The sequence below is a fragment of the Micromesistius poutassou genome (assembly GCF_964030765.1).
Source record: "Micromesistius poutassou genome assembly, contig: SCAFFOLD_5903, whole genome shotgun sequence".
Classification (NCBI taxonomy): domain Eukaryota; kingdom Metazoa; phylum Chordata; class Actinopteri; order Gadiformes; family Gadidae; genus Micromesistius; species Micromesistius poutassou.
The window spans coordinates 602-11335 of record NW_028179705.1 but is presented as its reverse complement, the minus strand read 5'-3'; the positions used below and the strand labels follow the sequence as shown (position 1 = coordinate 11335).

At 49.9% G+C, this 10734-nt stretch overlaps 1 pseudogene across 1 annotated transcript; it reads right to left on the bottom strand.

Annotated features, from left to right (window-relative positions):
• Positions 1 to 453: 453 nt before the first annotated feature.
• Positions 454 to 8875, bottom strand: LOC311372590 (inactive tyrosine-protein kinase PEAK1 pseudogene; annotated as a pseudogene). The gene is made up of 3 exons: positions 8866 to 8875; positions 6809 to 7641; positions 454 to 5113 (listed from the first exon to the last, which is right to left on the bottom strand). The product of its transcript is annotated as an inactive tyrosine-protein kinase PEAK1 pseudogene (transcript).
• Positions 8876 to 10734: the final 1859 nt, after the last annotated feature.

Sequence of the window (10734 nt, the reverse complement as noted above, 5' to 3'; positions counted from 1 at the left end):
ACACTTAAACAACTATATATTTCCTTGCAATATCATTCAATATTGATGTTGTAAACTCTATAGGAGATCTATTTATGGGGATGAACGAATCCCAGCGACAATCCTGCGAGACAATTTTAGCAGGTTCGTGTTAATGTCGCCATCTGGTTGCGGAGAGTATTTTGACAGTTAGATTGACTAAACGGGGCCCCATGCGACATTCTTGTCTAAAATGTTGTAAAATTGTAGGGATACAGCGGCTTGCATGGTACTGTGTCCATCCATTCATACCTACTGATTACCTAAACATGTACGTTCTGTCCTTGCTTTAATATCCTGCCACAAAATCCTAAAAGGACAGGAATTATGACAACAAAAAATAATTGACACAATGACAATATATAAAAACATATATTTATTTTTCTGTTACTGCTGGTTAACTTGATTTGACAGTAAAATGGAATCGGGCCAGGAGATATACATCATGTACAGTTTGCGACTGACAAATGAAACAAAGTACTGTATTCACTGTCACTGCACAGCAACACTGGTACAAATCGATGAACGCGGATGTGTTTTAAAAATGGTGCCCACACTTCCAACATGACCTCTCTTCAAAGTGGTTTGACTCCTGGATTGAGGAGGGTAAATATCTGTACAATAGGCCTACGGTGTCCAACGATTGTCTTTTCCATGTTAATCATTTCACTCTTTGTTTTAGGGACAACTGCACTTTTCCTTCTCTCATAACCGCTACAATGGAGGAGAGTAAAGTAAATGTTTGCTTTATTAAAATGGACTAATTCTACTTTAGTCTCTCTGGCATAGAGGTGCTCTGTAGGACGTGATAAAATAGTGTGTATAGGTTAAAATAGATAAGATTGGAGCATATATATATATTTATATTTGTATAAAGGCTTAACATCTTTACAAACACAAGGACAGCAACCAGTGCCATCCACACACACACACACACACACACACACACACACACACACACACACACACACACACACACACACACACACACACACACACACACACACACACACACACACACACACACACACACCTTAACGAAACAAACCCTTTGCTGAGTCACAAAATCCCATGCTTGCTTTATCTCAATTCACTTGTCACACTCAAGTTGTTACCAACAGAACCCTAATTCCAGAAGTCCATTTGCCTCACTGTGATTCTGCTAATGTATATAACTAATGTCAGAGGACGGATATCATGGCACATGTAAGAAAAAATCAAAGAAAAGAAAAAAATAAGAGAAAAATGGTTTTGTAAAAACTTGCTGTGTTTTTTTATTTACACAGCTCTGATGCTCTTTTTGACAGATGGCTCCTCATGTTTGATTTACAAAACCTTGTGAAGACGAACCACTTGATATTCCTGTCTGGCAGACACATCTCGCATCTCACACCTGGAGCTGATAATAGGGACATGCTATTTGGCTGTAGCATGTGGGTACACTGAAAGCAAACACAGTAGGATTTGGCATGCCATTGGCTGGATCATACAGGAAGTAAAAGACAAAAGGGCGGTACAGAGTGGAAGCGTTGCTTAGTGGTTGGTTAGTTTCACTGGAGGGGCGGGTTCTTAAGGCTGTGTTTGTAAAGTGTTTCCGGCGCCTAGTGGTTGAGATTAGAGCAGGCTTTGCGATGCCATGTGAGAGAGGGGGTAATAGTCCAGGGAAATAGTTCTGAATGTTTTATTTGTTCTCTCTCCTTCAAGGTCTTGCCCAAAGACCACAGTCCATCACGTACAGTTTAGTCTAAACTAATCAAAAGCCAGTTCCTCCAATGAAAGGGAACATCTCTCAGTTGTTCTCTTTCTCTCTCTCTCTCTCTCACACACTCTTTGGCTCTCAGATAAACTTTGATGTCTGCAATATAAATGTCCCATCAGGGTTTGTCAGCGTAACTTGATGGATTTGTAAATGCCATCAACAGACTGGTATTGTTAGAAATCACAGAACAAAGTCGAAAGAAAATCAAAACCAAAACAATTAAAACATCCCCCACTCCCTGAAGCATGCCAGACTGTGTCCAAGCCATTGTTGTAACATTGAATCCCAATTTAGTTTACATCCTTAACTGCGACTCTGTCTAGAAGACATTTCCGTCATTTTATGTGCCACAAGAAATTAAAAAGGACACGTAAAGATTTGTAAAATGCTTCATGGTGTACTAAAAATAACAACATACTGTAAGATCCATAGGTAATACACAGAAAAATAAAAAATAAAAAACATTGCACACATTGCAACAAAATGTAAAATCCATGGTTTGTTTTGTGCCATTTGAGCTTGGAAAGGACGATTAAATGGGTTTACACATACTGTCAACTGTGCGATCAGATTGTGTAAGGGGCAATGTTTGCAAAAGAACAATAAATACGACTGAAGAAATCTACATTTGTGTTTTTTGCAACTAAAACTGCTTGTCACTGAAATACTACATACTGTAGGTAAAAATGCCAAGATTTGATTTGAAAATACTTGAATATAAGTTCCAAGTGGACTGTGGAAACCTAATGCTGTTGGCATGGTAACCTAATGCTGTTGACATCAACAGTGGGTGACTGAGCAATTTACGTTAGATGTGATGAAAAAAACTACGTGACCTTGACTGGCTTCTAGTGACCTTGAGCAATTGAGTCGCAATTGTGTGTGGGATTCTTTGGCTACTTTATAATTGAATGGTCAAAGTTCACAGTTTGTCCTTTGTGCTTTTCCTGGCGCATGCACGGGAATCATGGTCTAAAATATTGAGTTACATCTCACCGGTTGCATCTAAAACCCTCCTCATATTAAACGTTCCACCTGCTCAAACCTCTCTGATTTGCTACATCACACAGGACGTTTCTTCACGGCAAATGAATGTAAACGACAAATACACCCTTGGCTGCGTGAGTACACAGCACAAACCAATGACTCTGTTCAGTCTTGATCCTTCCCGCAGCCGGCACCTCGAACAGGAGAGGTCTATTGGATACACAGCCTGTTCCTGCACGATTCATTTATGTAACGCCTTACTGTCTCGCAGGGCTTTGAGCTCGAAACCTCAAGCACCCCCCAGGGCAGTGCACTTTGATCAAGGATTGAATAGCAGACAGCTTAAGGCTGTAGGTGTCTCTGCATCTTAAGCACCCTGCACACAGGGCTATCAAACCGCATGGTCGGGCTGCATGGACTTCACAGTGTCCCACAACGGGTCGACGCCTCGTTGCATTCTGTTTTGGACTTCATTTCTTGACTGTTGATGACAACCTCCATTTTGGGTTTATTTGTTCCGCTGTCAGGTGGGGGGAGGGGGGGGGGGGGGGGAATTGGCAAGCACAGCCTGCTTACTGTCAACTCACGTAACACGTTCCACCATGGAAAGATAGAAACGACTGAAAAGGCAGAAGAAACCAGGCTGACTCATAGGGGATCCGAGGGGCCAGAGACGTACACGACTAGGCCGGATATTAGCCTTCATCAAGCGCACGCACGCATAGACACACACAAACACACACACACACACACACACGCGCGCCCGCACGCACGCTCGCACACTCCAGAGGGGTGGCGGTGGATCTGTTGCCATAGCGACGGCCCGACTTCAGAGGCTCACAGCGGCTGCGACTGGGTGAGGTGGAGCGTGTGGGCGAGGTGGTGGTTGGGGGCTTGGCCGTGGGAGACGTGCGGCGGCGGCTGGGGCTGGGGCGGGCCCTGGGGGGCAGCCTGTGGGCGGGGCTGGTCCTGGGGTGCGGCCTGGGGGTGGGGCTGCTGCAGGATGTGCACCACGCGGCTCAGCGTCTCGGTGGAGGCGAACGCCAGATACTGGCAGCACAGCCAGTCCTCCAGACTCACGCCGCTGCCCGTGTCCAGCGAGCGCTCGGCGAACTTGATCATCATCAGAGTTCTCTTCAAGTCCAGCCAGTTCTGCAGCGTGGTCTCGCGCTGCTGCCCCGCGTCGCTCCCCGCCGCGGGCTGTGTCGCGGCGGCGGCGGCGGCGGTGGAGCCCAGCGCCTGGAACAGGTCCTCCCGGGGCCCCCAGAGCAGGCACTGCAGGCAGGCGCGCGCCTCCACCATGCGGATCCTCTCGGAGGGGTTGACGGTGAGCAGCAGGCTGGCCAGCTGCTGCAGGCCCTGGGAGTAGAGCGAGCGCAGGGGCAGCGGCGGCAGGTCGTCCCAGGTGTACTCCCGCTCCTTCAGCTCCGGCGTCTCCTCGAAGGGGTTGGGCCGGTGCAGCATCTCGTAGATGAGGATGCCCGTCTGGAACTCGTCGCACTTGCGGTACTGCGTGGCGGTCACGATCTCGGGCGCCAGCCGCGACTGGTCCCGCAGGGTGCCCGCGTCGCCGGCCGCCAGGCGGCTCTTCTGCTTGGCCTGGGAGAAGTTGCTGATGATGAGGCGGGCGGGGCAGGTGGCGTTCGCGTTGCCGTTGGCGGTGTTGCCGGGACTAGCCCCTCCGCCACCACCACCACCACCACCACCACCACCCGCGGTCCCTTGGTTGTTGTTGGGTTCCGTGGGCTCCGCGGGGTGGGCCGGGGAGCCGGGCAGGCAGTGCACCAGCAGCAGGTTCTCCAGACGCAGGTCGCAGTGCGTGACGTGGTGGGGCTTCATGTGCTCCAGGCCGGAGCACAGCTGCAGCAGCAGGAGACACACCTGCCGCTCGTACAGCTCCGGGTTGCGGGCGTGGCGGGACACGCCCTGACGGACGAAGTCGGCCACCGTCTGGAAGGGCACCTCCCGCGTGATGACCACCACGCGGCTGCGTAGCGAGCCCCGCGAGTTCACAGGAGGCGAAGGCTCGTCCGGCCTGCCGTCCGCCGCCGCCACCGCCGAAGGCCTAGCATCCGGTGTCCTGTTTGCGGCCTTCCTCTTCTCATCCTCCTTCTCCCTTTGTCCTTCTTCATCTTCCTCTTCTCCCTGTCCTTCCCCCTCGTCCTCGTCCTCCTCGTCCTCCTCTTCGTCCCCCCCCTGGGTCTCCTCCCAGGGCAGCAGGCGGGCGGGGACGTCGGCCAGGAAGTGTCCACAGTCCTGCTGGATGTTGAAGTGCAGCGCCAGGCTCTGCCGCACCGCCAGGCTGTGGAAGAACTGCTGCTGGGTCTCCTTCACTTTGCTCCGGCAGATCTAGAGGAGCGAGGGGGGGCGACAGAGAGAAACGCAGACACAGAGATGGATGGTAGGTTCAGGGAGAAAGGGCAGGAGATAATTTGTCAACAAGGCCGAGATTGGGTGACGAGACAACGGTCCACCAATGGATTAAAGTGTTAGCTGTTGCACTGAAGCGCTAGCACGTGATGAGGCAGCCAGCCACCCGGCCTGTCACTTAGGTTATTCTCCGTTACTCTAAACTGTGGAGACAGGCTCTGAACCTCTAGGATTAGATCACAGAGGGGGGTCGCTCTAAACCTCACCCGGTCCAGAAGGCTCATGACCTACCATAGCCTATTGAGGCATCGTATGGTCGCGACTTGAATCTTAATGTGCAATCCAAGTATGCTCTATTTTATATGCGCTGGTTGTAAACTACCAATAAAGTTTCTGTGGTCATTCTGAATAAAATAAGGATGAAAATCGTTGGGATGTTAGTGCACGTGTTCAGTGCACGTGAGGCCTGACCTGCATGCACTGAGCTTGTTGCCATAGCGACCAACTTAATCATCCATCCTAATGAAGCCCACCTAGCACCCACAAAGTGTTTGATGCCCAGTGGGCCCAACAGATAAGCATCTGAATACTTCTCTAATGTGAGGCCTGTGTCGTGATGACTACGAGCAATGGTTTAATCATGTTTCAGGTTGAAAACAAGCCGAAACCAGGACACTTAAGAATTCATGGGGTAAACAACAAGCAACAAAAAACACATACGGTGAGGGAAACAACTGACAAACACAAATAACACATCAAAATCCTCAGGCACGGGGATGAGCGCCAAGCTAATCTAATAATAATAATTTGATAGTCAGGCAGGAAGTCACAGAACTGGGCCACATCTAAACAGGGGGTACTTTAAACTGGGCAGCTGGGTTTCAGCTGCGAGGCCGTCTTATTTATGGCAGAGTATCCGGAAAGAAATGGCCTTCTCTATGGGCATAGAATTGGGCACAATATTCTATTTTTAAATATCCACCAGCCTCATTACAGATATGGTGCTGGTTAAATAACTTAATTCCCCCAATCACGATTTGCGAACAAGTCAAGTCTATTTTGTTTGAATAGCCTCTTAATCATGGTGTCTCTAAATTATAGCCTCAAAGGCCTGCGCAGGCTCAAGGGCTGGTGTCTTACGTGACACCCCCTAACCCGGAGCCCTCTAAAGACACACGACCAAAAAAACTCAACACAATGCAAACAAAGCCCAAGAAATTAACCCAGAAGAGGGGATCCCTCTACACGCCTTCCAGGGACGGCTGGAGCTCGGAACGGGGGGGAAAAATAACTAAGCTCTGCCCTTCGCCCCTGGAACTCTCTCCCACTATTCATCTGTACTATAGTCTCTCCCCACCTTTAAAACCTCCATCAAAACTCACCTGTTCTGACTCGCCTATCCCACTTAACTTCACCCACCAGCCAATTTAAGGATTTTTTTTTTGTTTTTGTTTTTTGTTTGTTTTAACTATATTTGCCTGTTTTTGAATTGTATTTGCTTGTCTTAACTGTACGGCGACCTTGAGAGTTTTTGAAAGGTGCCCTGAAATAAATTGTATCATTATTATTATTAATCCCATGTCCCCATCCTCTACGGCTGAACGATTCCTCTTTGGCCCCACCCCCCCACCTATGTATTCACGGATCCCCCCTAAGGGGACCCCAGGGACTCACCTTGATGGCGTAGTTGACCAGGGGGTCCTTGGCGTACGAGGCCGTGTAGTAGACCGCGTCGCCGGCCTCGCAGCACGGCTTGCCGGCCGTCAGCCTGAAGTGGGACCAGCTGTCGACGCCGAAGCGCAGGTGGTCCTTCTGCCCCGCCATGAAGCGGTCCTCGCACCGGGCCGCCAGCTTCCGCAGCGTGTCCGTGTGGAGGCTGCGGATGCGCCCCACCACCTCCTCCCAGCTGTCCATGCCCCGGTACAGGATGGGCACCTGAGGCTTGGAGGAGCCGCCCGGTCCGCCGCCACCACCGCCACGACCCGTCGTCCGGGCCCTCGCCGCCAGAGACTCTGCGCTCTTGCAGCTCCTCCTCTCCCGTCCGCCGGTGGCCGTGCCCGTGGGGGCCGGAGACACCAGGCTGTTGGCCGGACGTCCCTTGCCCGAGCCGGGCGCTGCCTGCGGCGGCGGCGGCCGTTCCAGGGAGTCCCCGCCGCTCTCGTGCTCGTGGAGGCGGTGGGGCTCGGAGCTCAGCGAGGAGCTCTGGCTGGCCGACTCCCAGGTGGAGTCCAGGTCGTACAGGGGGTTGGCCACGCTCAGGTTGGTGCCGCCCGGCTTGGCCTCGGCCCGGGGTCTCGCGCCGGGCGGCGGCGGCGCCAGCGGCTCCTTGCCCGCGAGGCCGGGTTCGGTGACGGAGCGCGGGACGGACTTCTTGGGCAGCGGGGGTGGGGTGGACTTGGGGAAAGGCTGCTCGGAGAGGCCGTCCAGGTCCAGCGAGGCCAGGGTGTCGTTGGAGGCTTTGAGGTTGCGAGGCTGTTTGAGGGGGATCATGTTGGCTCTGGATTGACCTGGTGGGGGAGAGAGGAGGAGGATCAAGTCATCAATTTAGCATCGTTCCAATCCAAACTTGTATAACTTGTACAGGCACAAAAAAATGAAACCGACCAGGCAAATGTGACCTGCGAACACAATCTCAAAACATTAGCATTACTTTGGATTCTCCTATGAATATCGCCCAACGGTCATCCTTGGTTGGAAGAGACGGAATTGCCACAGCTACAGCAGTGCAACCACTTTTTGCATGCCTCCAGCTCTCAAATCTTCACTAGTTTCTTCCTGCTTGCTTATCCACACTCGTCTGATGGCTTACTGGCTCCTCTAACGAGCTGCACATATGAGAGGATGAAAACAGGTCTGCCTCTCTCCCCCCCCCTCTCTCTCTCCACACACTTGGTGGAGGGAGGGTGGGTGGGGGAGGATCTCGAGCTCAAGACAGGGAAGGTTGCCCGTCTTATCTGGCGCTGCCTGCCGGCCAGCTTAAAGTACCGTCATGGTAGATGATCCTGTCTGGAGGGAGGAGTGACTTGGGAGTTCTTTGGAGGGGGGCCCAGGAATGACATTTCACCCTAGACATGCCTTGGAGCGCAGGGAGAGGATGAGGTTCACAAAGGGGGTCTCAACCAGATTTAAAAAGGGACAAAAAGTCCCTCTCTTTGTGTGATCGGGAATTTGATCATCTCCCTGTTTCGGTGTCAACCAGGAGCCGGCGCACAAGGACACACGAGACAGCAGCGCTTCTTAAGCTCTGCAGCTCACAGGGAAATCCCCTGGTTGCTTCGGAAGATTGGACTGAGAAAGGGGCTCCCGTTCGCAGACCACGCCCCTTCAAATCAAGGCTTCTGAAAGTTGACATCAGGGGTACTCAGACTACATGCAATGATGTCCCCTTGAGCAGAACCTCTAATCCTTACATTATATATTATACCCTTCATTCATGCCGTGCATCGAAAAAGTTAAATGCAAGTCACTTGAGATAAGAGCATAGGCGTAAACGTGATTAAGCCTGCGAGCAGTACTTATACTGTGGATATGTAAATATATACAACCAAAATATGTTTAAAATATAGACACCAGTCAACAGAGTGAGACGGCTGTCCAAATAGGAAAAAACACAAATTGGAAATAGTAAATTCCCATCGCTAAACAAGCATTGGGTCAGGGTAGCCTCGTGGCTAGCTTGTGACTAGCCAAAAAGGTACTGGGTTCGATCCCCTGTCCTCCACACAGCCTACCTGTAGCCATCCTAGCGCAAGACGCCACAAGCCTGCATGCAGATTTAAAACATGCATCTCAAATCACTTAGTTGCCTTGGACGTAAGCATCTGCTAAATAACTAAAATGTCACTACACAGTAAGTAGTAAATTCTCCCTCATGCAGAGTCTACATGGGCTTCCTCTTGGATTAGAGGGAGAGGAGTTGGGGACGAAGGGAGTGAAGGAGTGGTGGGGAGAAGTAAACACGTTCTGTCTTATCCTCCCCTGGAGAGAGTGTGTTTAGATGTGTTCCTCCACCAATCTGTGTTAATCCATCGGAGTAGTATGAGTGTTTTTCGCTCATCCTGCTGCAGGGAGAGCAGCAGGCGATGGGTGCTCGACTTAGCGGCGTTACGCAACAGATTCCCTCCCCAAGTATCAGGGATATGATGGTGGAAGAAGAGAGAGGAACATGTTGGACAGGGAAAGCCAAGGTAGAGTGAAACATGTGTGCAGGTGACCATTTTTAACAAATCAATAAATATAAATTGGGATTGATTCATTGTATTCTTTTTTTTTGGGCTTAATGCGTCCTTGAAACTAGACGTTGTTCTATGTTGGCCTCGTTATTTGCTAGCGCCTGTGTGGGTGATCCATTAAAAAAGACAAATATGTCTAGACATAAAAAAGAAATGATGATTTTGAAACAAATCTGGTTTATTGGAAATAAATAGCTCACCATATTTCAAAGTCATAAATATTTTATTCCTGCAAAAGACTGCTGCTTCTGAGGGCTGTTTGGGATAAACACCATCGCCATGAATCTTTCCCCCCTCATTTGAGGGGAGTAAAAACAACACTTTGAGTGGGGGGGGTTTGTTATTCCGTCGTACACGGTGCACATTTCCTTCAGCTCACTCCAGAGTAAATCTTTGATGACTTGCCATGAGGTAACAACAGAGAAATATCTCCCCGCCTCTACTTCAAAGAACCACACAGCATGTTGTATGGATGTCTCTCCAAAGGGGACATCATCTTCAAAGTGTTTCTATGATTCCGTCTTTCAACATTAGTTAACATTAGTTACGACGGTTTGAGATCAATCAATCATGGAACTTTAATCACCGTAGGACACGTTCATGTCACTTTATACGTGCGGTTATCATGATCTTCAATCTTTCAAGAACCCTAAAGGCCCTGACACACCAACCAGATTAATGGTCGTTGGTAGAAAAGGCAGTCGGACCGATTTGGTCATGGCCGATTCAACATGTGCAATTGGCTGAAAAGAACACGCCTTGAAAAAGATCACTGATGGCTTTGACGACGGCCGATCGCACAGCACACACCAAACAGACTCAGGTCACCGCGCTCACTAGCCGACGACCGATAATATGGTTGGTGTGTCAGGGCCTTAACAATTGTCCTATTGGCACACTGCCCATGGATAACACAAAATAAACACATCTAAAATCAGAATAACTCCCTATGGGTTCAAAAGGACGGACTCCCCCATCTCCAGAGGGATGAAGAGGACTCCTCACCTAATCCCTCCCAAATCTACTGGGGATTAAGGAGCTAATTGCACTCTCGGCACCTCGCTGTTTGGTGGCACACAGGCAGCGAGTATCTCTCACAGAAGGCTGCTTCTGGATGGCTCAATCGATCCAACATCGATTTGAAATGGAAACAGACAACACAAACCACCACCAGGGAATCAAATTAATTCAGGAGCAATGAAACGGGCCCCCAGGAAGGCTCATCTAACAAGGAGTTACGCATTTCATCCCAGAATTGATTGAAAACTTTTCATATGCTTTCTGTATTGAAAAAAGACAATTTGTAAAACTACTGATTGATTTAGTTCTAGTCCGCTTTCTAGTCTCTAAACAGCCATCTCCCTACTC